The sequence below is a fragment of the Cavia porcellus genome, unplaced genomic scaffold (assembly GCF_034190915.1).
Source record: "Cavia porcellus strain 051 isolate PalLab524CR breed Dunkin Hartley unplaced genomic scaffold, mCavPor4.1 scaffold_13, whole genome shotgun sequence".
NCBI classification, from domain to species: domain Eukaryota; kingdom Metazoa; phylum Chordata; class Mammalia; order Rodentia; family Caviidae; genus Cavia; species Cavia porcellus.
Window position 1 is genome coordinate 70,679,156 of NW_026947496.1, and position 13,093 is coordinate 70,692,248.

The window sequence follows — 13,093 nt, forward strand, 5'->3', positions numbered from 1 at the left end:
AAAATGTATATTTGAGGAGTTTGAAAAAGAATTAGGAACTATAAAACAGAACTAAAGCAAAATTCATGAACTGAACATCCAATTGGCTAAAATAAGTACATTAAGCAGGTTTAGATACTAGTGAAAAAAGAATTATTGAAATAAAAGCACTTTTAAAAGAAAATATCCAAAAGGAAAAGACTAAAAATTCAGAAGATAGATTTTAAAAATATGTGAGAAACACTGACATAATAGGATATCAGACAGATTGCAAAAAATTGTACATAAGCAGAATTTGAAGAGATTATAGCTGAGAATTTTTCAAAATTGTTGAAAACCTCAAATTAAAGGTTCAAGAAAGCCTAATCAGTGCTTCTTTAAAACATGAACAGTTGAAGATCTCCTGAAGAAATCAATGAAAGGCAGAATAGAAGAGAGTCTTTAAAAGAGAGTTGTTAAATGGATCTCTATCCAGTTTGCTTTAGATGCCAAAAACTGTAGGTGCCATATATGTCAAGAGACTTTAAAAGGCTTATTACTTCAGCAAAAATATGCTAATAGTATGGAGGTAAAGACAAAGAAAAATTGAAGAAATTCCTCAGTAATAGACCCATAGCAGCTATTTTCCTGCTGGGATATGGAGGGTGTCACATAGAGGAAAAGAAGATTCCCACTTTGCCAGAAATCTATAAGAAAATGGGAAGACATTTCACAGACCTGAAGGTAAAGCACATGAGAAAGAAAGAAGTTTGCCCAGAAGATGCTTCAAAAGGCAAGGAGGAAGCTCAACTATGAAAAAGCCAGGCACTATCATAAAGAGTGAAGAGATATACAGAACAGAACTGAAATTCAGGAAGACATCTCAGCTGATGAGGTCATTGGCTCCCTTCCTCCAGACCCGAAGACCTCGGCAGCCAACAGAATTGCCAGTCATCCTGCCCCTATACCCAAAAGACTTCAGCAGCCCAAAGACCATCAGCAATCCCTTCCACCACCTGTAGCCCACCTGATGGGTTGGTGGGAGCCCTGGCAAACCCTCCCCCACACAGAAGACCTCTGCAAGCTAGTGACAGTGTGGTTAGTTTCCCTTTCAAATAGAGGACCTCAGTGGGTAAACAGGAGCAGCAGCATATTTTTCCCCCAGCTATAGGACTGTGGCAAGCCTAGAAAGATGGTAAGTGAGTCTTCCTTCTATACAGAGAATCTAAGGTGGGTTGATAAGAGCACCAACAAGGACTCCCCCCACCCAGAGGAATGTGAAAGGACCTGAACATCCCCAGGGACATAGTAGGGTCCCAGATGAGATGCTTCCTATAGCCAGGAGGCTCTGGTGGCCAGGAAAGGCTTGACGTCACAATAACAATAGGCACTAAGAGTTAGATTACATCAGTATTCCAAGATTAGTCAGCCTAGGAAGAATATAATACTCAAGATCCCAGAAATCCAGCATAAAATAAAATATTAACACCTGTTAGAGAAAAGACATGACTCATCTATCAAGGAAAACCCATTAGAATCATGGCAGCCTTCTCAGCACAGACTCTCAAATCAATATGAGCTTGGAGAAAAGTGTTTCAAGCCCTGAAAGAAAAAAATTTCAACCTAGATTGATGTATCCTGCAAAAATTTTGAGAATTAATGGAGAAATAAGATACTTCCATGACAAAGAACAACTGAACACATTCACATCTACCAAATCAACCTTAAAAAGAATAATAAAAGACATGCTAGATAGAGATAAAAAATGACTACAAATTCCAGAACAAAACATAAAGAAACCACCAGACAGGTCAAGAAATTAATCAAGGAGAAAAAGCAGAAAACCAACAATGGGAAAATAACACAACAATGGCAGTTATATCCATCAACATAAGTGGCCTCAATACCAATTAAAAGAGATAAGCTGACAGAATGGATCAAGAAACAGAATCCAGAAATATGCTGTACACTGGAAAAACATCTGACTCAAAGGAAATCATAGACTAAAATTCAAAGGATAGAAAACAATATTCAGTGCAACACAAACCTGCTAAAAAAAAGCAGAGGTTGCTATTCTGTTTGCAGATGATGTGAGCTTCAAAGTGAAAATGATCACAAGAGTTAGAAAAGGTCACTACATACTTATACTTGTCAGGGGAAAAATTCAAGAGGAAGATATAACAAATATATATATATATATATATATATATATATATATACCAAATACAGGAGCACTCAACTGTCTAAGACAAATATTAATGGGCATGAAAAACCAAATATACCTGTGTGCAAGATAGATAACCATACTACTAAGTTTTTATTAGTTCATCAAACAGAGTAGTTTGTACTGTCATTATCTGATTATTCATTTTTTGTGCCTTGATTTTGTAACTTGAACAACTACTTCTAAGATAACAATATGTAATTTATCAATGATTACTTAGTGTTATTTTTCTTGACTAGTCACTACTTACTGTTATTTTTTCTCTAAATAAAATTTTAAAAAGCCGAATACACAATAACACAATTGGAGTAGGGGATCTTACTACCCCATTGTCACAAAGACATAGATCAACTAGAAAAAAAGTTGGCAAAGAAATAACAGAACTGAATCAAACCTGTGAACAAATAGACTTAGTAGATGTTCACAGAGTGTTCTACCCAACCCCATAAGAATATACATTTTTCTCAGCTGTGCATGAGACATTCTCTAAAATAGACCATATATTAGCCCATAGAATATTTTTAAATAAATGCAAAAGGATTGAAATTATCCCATGGATATTATGGGGCTATAATACACTGAAATTGGAAATTAATGGCAAAAGAAACTCTAAAACCTACATAAACACATGGAAATTAGATAACAACCTCTTGAACAACCAAAAGGTTACAAATCAAATTCAAGAATAAATTAAACAACCTACCATGAAAATGTAGATACTGAACATACTGTAACCTGTGGGACACAGTGAAAGCAGTACCAAGAGGTAAATATATATCATGAATGGTCATGTCAGGAAAACAAAATGAGCACAAATAAACAACCTAATGCTACACCTCAAGCTTCTAGAAAAAGAAGAGCAAGTCAAGCTCAAAGCTCATAGAAATTAAAGAAGAAATTAAACAATATCTACAAGCAAACAAAAATACAAATATAACTTACCAGAATCTGTGGGATGCAATGAAAGCGGTCCTCAGAGGAAAATTTATAGCACTGAGTTCCCACATCAGGAAAACAGAACGAATGCAAATAAACAACCTGATGCTACACTTCAAACATCTAGAAAAAGAAGAGCAAGTCAAGCCCAAAGCTCATAGAATAGAGGAAATTATAAAGATCAGAGCAGAAAGTAACACAATTGAGACTAAGAAAACAATTCAAAAATTAATAAATCAAAATGCTGGTTCTTTGAGAGAATAAACAAAATTGATAAACCTCTAGTCAACTTTATCAAGAAAAAGAAAGAAAAAAATTCATGCAATGAGGAATGAAAATGGTGAAATTATAACAGATCCCATGGAAATTTAGAAGATCATAAATATTTACTTTGAAAACCTTTACTCACATAGGGTAGAAAACACAGAAGTACACAGATTTTTTAGAAACATATGAACTACCAAAGTCAGTCAAGAAGATACAACAATTTTGAATAACATAATATCAGCTACTTAAATTGAATATATGATTAAAAACTTAGCAACAAAGAAAATCCCAGGTCCTGATGGATTCATGACTGAATTCTACAAGAAATATAGAGAAGATTTAATGCCAATACGCCTCAAACTCTTCAATGAATTTGAAGGGGAAGCAATCCTCCATAATTCATTCCTGGAGGCAAGTATTAGTCTGATACCAAAACCAGAGAAAGACTCAACCAAAAAGACCTACAGGTTAATCTTTCTAACGAATACTGACACAAAAATCCTCAATAAAATACAAGTTAATAGAATGCAGCAAATCATCAAGAAGTTTATATACCAGACCAATTGGGATTCATCCCAGGAATGCAGGGATGGTTCATCATATGCAAATCAATAAATGTAATGCACCAAATCAACAAAGCAAAAGACAAAAATTGTTGGGAGCCGCAGCCCCGAGCCTGGTCGCCTCACTTGGCGGACGTGAGGCCTGTAGTAAAGAGTGAGGCCTGAGGTAGATTACCCCTCCCATCGAATATGCTAGTTTCCTGCTTATCGCGTAAACAACCCGCTCAACAATATAGTCTGCCTGGCAACTGATGATGTTAGCCAATCAGCTTGCCTTGCTTACTTTAACATGATTGGACACTGTACCCGTATATATACCGGTGCCACCCCTGGGCGGAAGAAGAAGCCAGGTAAAAGCCCGGAAGTAGAAGCCCAGAAGGAGCCGCAGAGAGCGGACCGATAGAGGCTTCGGGGCAGACTAAAGCACAAGAGGAGCCGCGGAGAGCGGACCAAAGGAGGCTTCAGCTGGGAGAACCCAGGGCAGGCTGTACGGAGAAGAAAAATAAAAAGAAAAGGTTGTCCACTACCAGACTTTGTCGTGTGTCCTTCCTGCCGGCCGGGAGCGGACATCGACATTTGGTGGCCCGTACGGGGACTGATCACCCCCGCGACGTGGAAGTGGACAACGCTCCAGTACAGAGCTGCGAGACAGGTGAGTTGGGGATAAGCCTGGGCTCTGGGTGGCGCGCACCTACAGGGCTTTTAGACTCCCCTCAGGCTCACGCGTAAGTGGCGGATTCCTTGGGCCTCACGCGGTGAGTAACATATTAAAAAATGGGAAACATGCTAGGTAGCGGCACTAAGAGCGAGGGTGGTTGTGGAGAAAGCTCTCAAGAGCTTACAAAAGTACGCAGGGTATCTGAGCAGGCCCAGTCAGGGAGCTCCCGAGAGGTGTCTGTCAAGGGGAACAAGGATGCTAAGGAGGAGGACGGGGCTCTAGCCTCGGAGTCGTCTGACTCCGAGGACGAGGGAAAGTTGAATGGCAAGGAGGCCAAAGAGACCAGCTGTCAGGAGCCTAAGTCGCTCAATAAGGAGTCGCAGGGTTCTTTTCCAGCGTTGCCCCGCGAATTGCGCTCTGCTCAACCTGGTCTGCGGAGGAGTAGAGAGCTCCTGAGCGCTCCCCGGCGCGAGAGGGAGGCGAAGCCTTCCGCCCCACCTTGGGGGCCGTTTCCGGAGGCGATCCCTCGCCGCGGGGCGGCCGCCCGGGAGCTCCCTTCCTCTTCGCCAGAACAGGAAGTGATGCACGGGCCCCCATTTTCCGCCCAATCACGGCCGCTGTCTTATGCTCCGCCGCCGGCGGGTCGGTATTTTTACAGGCGGCTTTGGCAGGGGGGACGCTTGTCTCATGAGGTACATCCACCTGGGATAGATAGTGGCCCCTACGAGATATTTCCTGTACAAGTAGCTATGGGCCAGGGACGCAATGTATGGGAGCCTTTTGAGATAAAGCAGATTAGAGAACTTAAAAATGCAGTTACAACCTTTGGGCCGACTGCGCCTTACACCATTGCCATGCTGGAGAATCTGTCTTCTGGGCCCCTCACCCCCGCGGACTGGATTCAGCTGGCAAAGGCCTGTCTGCCCTCGGGCAGTTACCTGGATTGGCGAGCCTGGTATGCAGAGTTCTCTGCCGAGCAGGCTGAGAAAAACGCCAATCGAGGAAACCGGGGGTGGAACAAGGAAATGCTTATGGGAGAAGGTCGGCACGCTGATGACCAGACCCAGTTCCCCGGCGCTGTCTATGAGCAAATCAATGCCATAGGACTCCGCGCCTGAAAGCAGATAAGTGGTGCTGGAACAGCCTCCTTGTGTCTTTCAAAAATAATTCAGGGTACCACAGAGCCATTTGTTGACTTTGTGGCCCAAATGCAAGATGCTGCCGATAAGATATTTTCTGATCCGGGAGTGGCTCGACCGCTGGTAAGGCAGCTGATTTTCAAACAGTATACAAAGGAGTGCAAGGCAGCGATAGCTCCTCATAAGAACAAGGACCTCAATGCCTGGATTAGGATATGTAGAGAGATAGGGGGGCCGCTCTCCAACTCGGGAGTGGCTGCTCTCCTGGCCGCGGCTGTACAGCAGAGGGGACCTCGCGGGTTAGAAGGGGAATGTAAGGCTAAAGGGTGTTTTGCCTGCGGGGAGCCAGGACACATTAAACGTCATTGCCCAAACAATACAGATGCTAGGCCTCGCCCTAGGAATAAAAAACCATATGTTTGTGGGCGATGCAAGAAGGGATCACACAAAGCTGAGGAGTGTAGGTCGGTCTTTGATGCTCAGGGCAACCATATTTGTGGACAAGATGCTAGAGAGCCAAAAAACGGCCAGAGGGGGCCCCCTTCACAGACGGGCCCCCGCCCCAGAGACAGGACAGCTCAGGGTGGCAGCCTTCAACAAGGGCCACCCCTGGGTCAGCAGGTGTGGACCTCAGTGTCGCCTCCAGACTTATATGGGTGTTCATCTTGTCATTTGTCACTCAGCACCCTATAATTTTTCCAAAGGTTACTGCCTCTGAGCCATTAGTCCCAACAACTACAATATATACAGATGGCTCCAAGACGGGGATAGGCGCCTATGTGATCCTAGGCAAGCCCCCGGTTACCATACAATTTAAACCAGATCAGCCTCAGGTGGTGGAACTGCAGATCGTTAAAATGATTCTTGAACGGTTCTCAGAAGCCATTAACATTGTCTCCGATTCTAGGTATGTGGTCAATGCTATGCAAGTGCTTGAGACTGCCGGTTTAATTAGATCCACTTCCACAGTGGCTGGACTGTTCCTGTCTATCCAGACATTGCTTCAGAACAGACACCATAAGGTCTTCACCACCCACATAAGAGCACATACATCCCTGCCAGGGCCTATGGCACAGGGGAATGCGGCTGCTGACACTGCCACTCGCCCGTTATAGATTTTTACCTTACTAACACCAATCGAGCGAGCCCGTGCCTTCCATGATAAGTTTCATGTTAATGCCAGGACACTAGCAAACCATTTCCATGTTTCTAGAGCAGATGCACGAGATATCGTGCGACTATGTGACTCCTGTGCCACATACAAACCTGCCATACCGATGGGAGTAAACCCTCGAGGTTTGATCCCTGGTGATGTTTGGCAGATGGACATCACACATATACAGGAGTTTGGGACTCTTAAATATGTTCATGTTTCCACAGACACCTGTTCTCGCGTCATATTTGCAACAGCAGAAACAGATAAAAAAGTGTCTAATGTGATCAATCATTGCCTGGCAGCTTGGGCCGCATGGGGCAAACCAAAAATATTAAAAACTAATAATGGACCAGCCTATATAGGCAAAGCTTTCAATGAGTTCTACAAAATGATGGAGGTTCAATTAAAACATGGTATCCCATACAATCCCCAAGGTCAAAAAATCATTGAGAGGGCTCATAAAAGCCTCAAAAAAATTTTACAAAAACAAAAAGGGGGAGTAGGCCAAGGCCTGGCCCCAAAGGCACGATTATCCATGGCACTATTCACACACAATTTTTTAAATTTAAATAATGATAATCGCTCCCCAGCTGTGGAGCACTGCAACCCTTCCCCCAACCATAAAGGGTGGGTGAAGTGGAAAGATGTCCTGACAGGACAATGGATGGGCCCGGATCCGGTAATCAGCTGGAACCGAGGCGCGGTTTGTGTTTTCCCACAGGAACCGGGACGAGAACCACTGTGGATACCGGAGAGACTGACACGGGCAACAAAGCCCTCGACTAAAGATCAGACCTGCCCTACTGGAGATCCATCACAGACCAACCAACAAGATAAATAGAAATAGCGGTAGCCCAAAATGGACAAAAAGATCCTCAGGCATATGCATGGCTCGCTCGCCTAGCCTACGACCGAGTCTAGGGACGGTGAGCTTCCCACACTCCTCCTCTAAAAAATTATGATATAGCAGGGTAGATGAGTCAATGACGGGTAAGAGCGTGCCTCCCCAGCATGACTCGACCTAAGCCAGGCCCTACCCCATCCTGCACGTAAGCCGCTGGACTGTTAGATGCTGCCCAGGTCTAAATTTCTCTCCGAGGGGATTTCTTTACGGAGAGGAAATGAGTGCAAGCTTGTGTGCATCCAGGTTCCGTCCAGTTTGTGCCTGGCCCTAGAAAAAGGACGAGGGCCTCAGGGCCTTGGCAGACCATGAGACGGCCGACCAGGGTCTAAGCCAAGGACCTACGGTGGGCCTACGCATAGGGCATAAGCCTCTGCACCCAGTCCAGGAAGGGCTACGATGCGCACATTCATAAAAAATAAAAAAGGGGGAGATGTTGGGAGCCGCAGCCCCGAGCCCGGTCGCCTCACTTGGCGGACGTGAGGCCTGTAGTAAAGAGTGAGGCCTGAGGTAGATTACCCCTCCCATCGAATATGCTAGTTTCCTGCTTACCGCGTAAACAACCCGCTCAACAATATAGTCTGCCTGGCAACTGATGATGTTAGCCAATCAGCTTGCCTTGCTTACTTTAACATGATTGGACACTGTACCCGTATATATACCGGTGCCACCCCTGGGCGGAAGAAGAAGCCAGGTAAAAGCCCGGAAGTAGAAGCCCAGAAGGAGCCGCAGAGAGCGGACCGATAGAGGCTTCGGGGCAGACTAAAGCACAAGAGGAGCCGCGGAGAGCGGACCAAAGGAGGCTTCAGCTGGGAGAACCCAGGGCAGGCTGTACGGAGAAGAAAAATAAAAAGAAAAGGTTGTCCACTACCAGACTTTGTCGTGTGTCCTTCCTGCCGGCCGGGAGCGGACATCGACAAAAAATGACATGATCATCTCAATAGAAGCAAAAAAAAAAAAAGCTTTTGATAAATTCCAACACCCATTCATGATTCGAAACCCTAGAGAAGATCAGAATAGATGGTCTTTACAACAATCTAATAAAAGCCATATATGACAAACCAACAGTCAACATCTTACTAAATGGACAAAAAATAAAAGCTTTCACTCTAAAATCAGAAACAAGATAAGGATGTCCACTATCACAATTTCTGTTCAATATACTTCTGAATACTAGCCAGAGCAATTATGCAAGAGCAAGAAGTAAAAGGAATAAGGATAGGAAAGGGAAAAGTTAAATTACCACTATTTGCAGATGATATGATACTCTACAGAGAAACCTCAAAAACTCCAACAGAAGATTACTAGAGTTAGTAAACAAATTCAGCAGTGTAGCTGGATACAAGTCAGTATTTAAAAATCAATAGAATTCCTGTACACAAACAACAAACTCACTGAGAGATATATTATGAAAATACCACTTTTCACAATAATATCCAAAAAAATGAAATACTTAGGAATTAACAAAGGCTGTAACAGACCTATACATTAAAAACTATAGTACTCTAAAAAAGAGATTGAAGAGGATATTAGAAATTAGAAAGATATCCTTTGCTCTTGATTAGGAAGAGTCAATATTGTAAAAATGACCATAGTCTCAAAATTGTTATACATATTTAGTACAATCCAATAAAATATCATCAACATACCTCACAGATCTGGCAAAAACATTCATAAAATTCATTTGGAAACAGAAGAGACCTATAACAGGAAAGGCAATTTTGGGAAACAAATGCAAGGCTGGAGGCATCACAATCCCTCACTTGAAATTATACTATAAAACCATTATGATAAAATTAGCATGGTACTGGCAAAAAACAGACCTGAGAATCAGTAGAACAGATTAGAAGACACACACAAATACAAAGATGCTCAGCCACTTTATCTTTGACAACAGGACTAAACATGTCCACTAGAAGGAAAATAGCCTCTTTAATAAACTGTACTGAAAAAATTTGCTTTCCACATGCTGAAGACTGAAACTAGACCCATGTTGATCACCATGCACTAAATTAAAGTCAAAATGGATCTAAGATCCAAATATTAAAATAAAAACACTAAATCTACTAGAAGATAAGTCAGTAGAAATTGTGGAGGCGTAGAGGTAGGCAAAGAGTTCATGAACAAAAAGCAAACAACACGGGAAGCACTTCAAAGAATCAATAATTGGTATCTCACCTTATTAAAAAGTTTTGTACCTCAAAAGAAGTCACCAGCAGAATGAAAAAGAAAACTCACAGAACGGGAAAGAATTTTAGCTAGCTGTCCCTTAGACAAAGGACTTATATCTAGAACACTAAAGAACTGAAAAATATCAGGCTCCCAAATTCTGAGAGCAAGCCCAAAAATGGGCATTTGAGATGAACACACACTTCTCAGATGAAGAAATACAAAGGGCAAATAAATACATGAAGAAATGTTTAACAACACCCATCACTGAAGAAGTGCAAATTAAAACAACATTAAGATTCCATCTCACTCCAGAAAGAATGGCTGCCATCAAGAAATCAACCAATAACAATTGTTGGTGGGGCTTTAGGGAAAAAGGATCACTTCTCTACTATTGGTGAGAGTGTAGGCTAGTGTGGCCACTGTGGAAATCAGTGTGGAGATTCCTCAAAAAAAAAAAATCAGATTGCAGGTCCTATTCGGTCCAACTATTCTGTTTCTTGATATTTTCCAGAAGAATTGAAGACATCATGCCACAGTGACATACGTGCACCCTTGTTTATAGCAACATAATTTCTGATAGCTACATCTTGGAAACAACCCAAATGCCCATCAACCACAGAATAGATAAAGTGATGTTGTGTTTTTATACAATGGAATATTACTCAGCTACACAGAACGATAATTTTGAGGCTTTTATTGGTAAATGGAGGCAATTTGAGACCATACTCATAAATGAAATAAATCATAAATTTGTCAATATCATATTCTTTTTAGCATAAAAAAGTAAAAAACTAAAAGAATAATAAGATCCAAAATGTATAATTGATATTGTCCTAATGAAAGGGAAAGAAAGTGCTCAAAAGGAAAGAACAACTGGGATAGGGGAAAGGAGAAAAGGAAGAAATGAAAATATTATATGTATATAGGTATACATATTTAAATGTATGTATGTATATGTATACAAGATAGACAACAATCTCTGTTAGTTCATCAAAAAGAACAGTTTGTGCTTTCATTGTTTGATTTCTTGATCACTTTTTTCATGCCTAGGTCTTGTAACCTGAACAACTACTTGTAAGATAACAACGTGCAACATATTAACTAGTATTAATTTCCTACTATTTTTTAAAATTCTATACCATTTCTATCTTTTTTTCTGTTTTGCTTTTTAAAATAAAAGATAAATAAATAAGAACTGAAATTTGAATGGCTAGAATGCAAGAAAAGTGGCAACTTTTCTGTGCTTACAGAATGCAAATAGGCATTTGTCATTTGGATCAGGGGTATTAATGGTGCAAGCTCAAAGGTCCACAAGGTATTGCAGCTTGTTTGTCTTCTCCAGATCGTCAATGGTACCTTTGTTAAGTTAAAAAGGCTTCAATTAAATGCTGAGAATTGTGGAAGCATATATCATGTAGCATGGGGGCACCCAAATCTGAAGTCATTAAATGAACTAATATACAAGCTTGGCTATGGCAAAACCAATAAAAAAGCAAATTGCCTTGACAGCTAAGTCATTGATTGCTCAATCTCTTGGTAAATACAGCATCATCTGCATAGAAGATCTGATTCATGAGATCTATACCACTGGAAAAATGTTTTAAAGAGGCAAATAACTTCTTCTGGCCCTTTAAATTGCCATTTCCACTAAGTGGAATGCAGGAAAAGTCCATCCTTTTTGTGGAAGGTGGAGATGCTAGAAGTAGGGAAGATCAGATCAACAGGCTTATTAGAAGGATGAACTGAGATATCTACCATGGTGTTTTTATGATTTGGTCAGTTAATAAAAAGTATCTGCTTCCAAATACACACAAAAGTAGACTCCTAACTGTAGTTAGAGAAATAATAAAGGATGTTCCTTGGGTAGAAAGAAATTGATCTCTTGTGGATGCTTGGAGATGAAGGAAGTAATGAAGAACAAGAAAGATCTAAACCTGTGTGTCAATTTAAATGCATATTTTCTGTACAAAATAATTACAGGAATAATTGTTTTTATATGATTTAAGTTATGTAGAGAAGGGAGATATGCAGCAACAATTTACTTAAATTGATAGAACATTAAATGGAGTTAAACATTTTAACATTGTCCAGGAAGACATTAAAAGTTCTTATTATAGGCGCATAGTGGCACACCTCTGTAATTCCAGTACATGGAACACTGAGGCAAGAGGAAGGAGTGCAAGATCATCCTGGATTACACAGCGAAACCCAGTCTCAAAAGAGTAAAAGAGGAAAAATTGTTCCCAGTAACATTAAGCTTTGATAAGTCAACCATATATATTGTAAGCTCTAAAAGAACCATTAAAACACACACATTAAAAAATGAAAAAAAACAGATATGTAAACAAGAAGAGAAAGTCATGTGTGGGGAGGGGAGGTTTTGGGAAGGTTCATATTGATCTCAGTTTTATCCCAAGAAAATAATACCAGTAGACACGAGTGTTGATATCTGTAAAGTTCTGAGTAAGAGGCATGATCAGGATGCAGTACTCATTTTTCAAAGCTAACTGAAACTCAGATATATTCTGAAATATGCAAGAACTCAGGAAATCCCAGTCATATGAGCACTTCATAAAATATGTTATTAGAATAATAAAATATACATAAAATGTAATAAATCAAAATAAAGAAAAGAAATGGAAATGCCAAATGAAAGAATTGTGGATGGTCTGTTTAAAAATAGAAGAACAGACAACCAAAGGAATTAGAGTTCAGAAAATTCTCCAAATATTGCAAGACCTAACATTAAAATTTTGAGATAACTAATAAAATTGGAAATAGAGACAAAGAAAAACATTGATAAGTTTTCACCTTTTAGAGCAAAGATTTCCAAATGTACAGTTGAAACTCAAAGTATGTCCCAAATATTATTCTAAAATGTTCCATATAAGAATCATTTAAGACTAATATGCTTTTTAAATGAATGCATGTTTTAAATATACTGAATTTACATACAATTTATGTCATATTTTTAAAAATTATTCTAAACTTCTACCTAGATGCATAGTTATCTGTATGCACGGAGAGATGTTTGAACTGGTTTAGACAGAATTTTATTACTTCTGGGATTTCTAGTCTCTAAGAAGTAGAATTTGGAAAAGTTTTATCTCTTTGTAATC

The 13,093-nt window shown here is 40.5% G+C and overlaps 1 pseudogene; it reads left to right on the forward strand.

The window, feature by feature from the left end:
• The first annotated feature begins 394 nt into the window (after positions 1-394).
• LOC100720163 (large ribosomal subunit protein uL30-like) lies at positions 395-11,720 on the forward strand (annotated as a pseudogene).
• Positions 11,721-13,093: the final 1,373 nt, after the last annotated feature.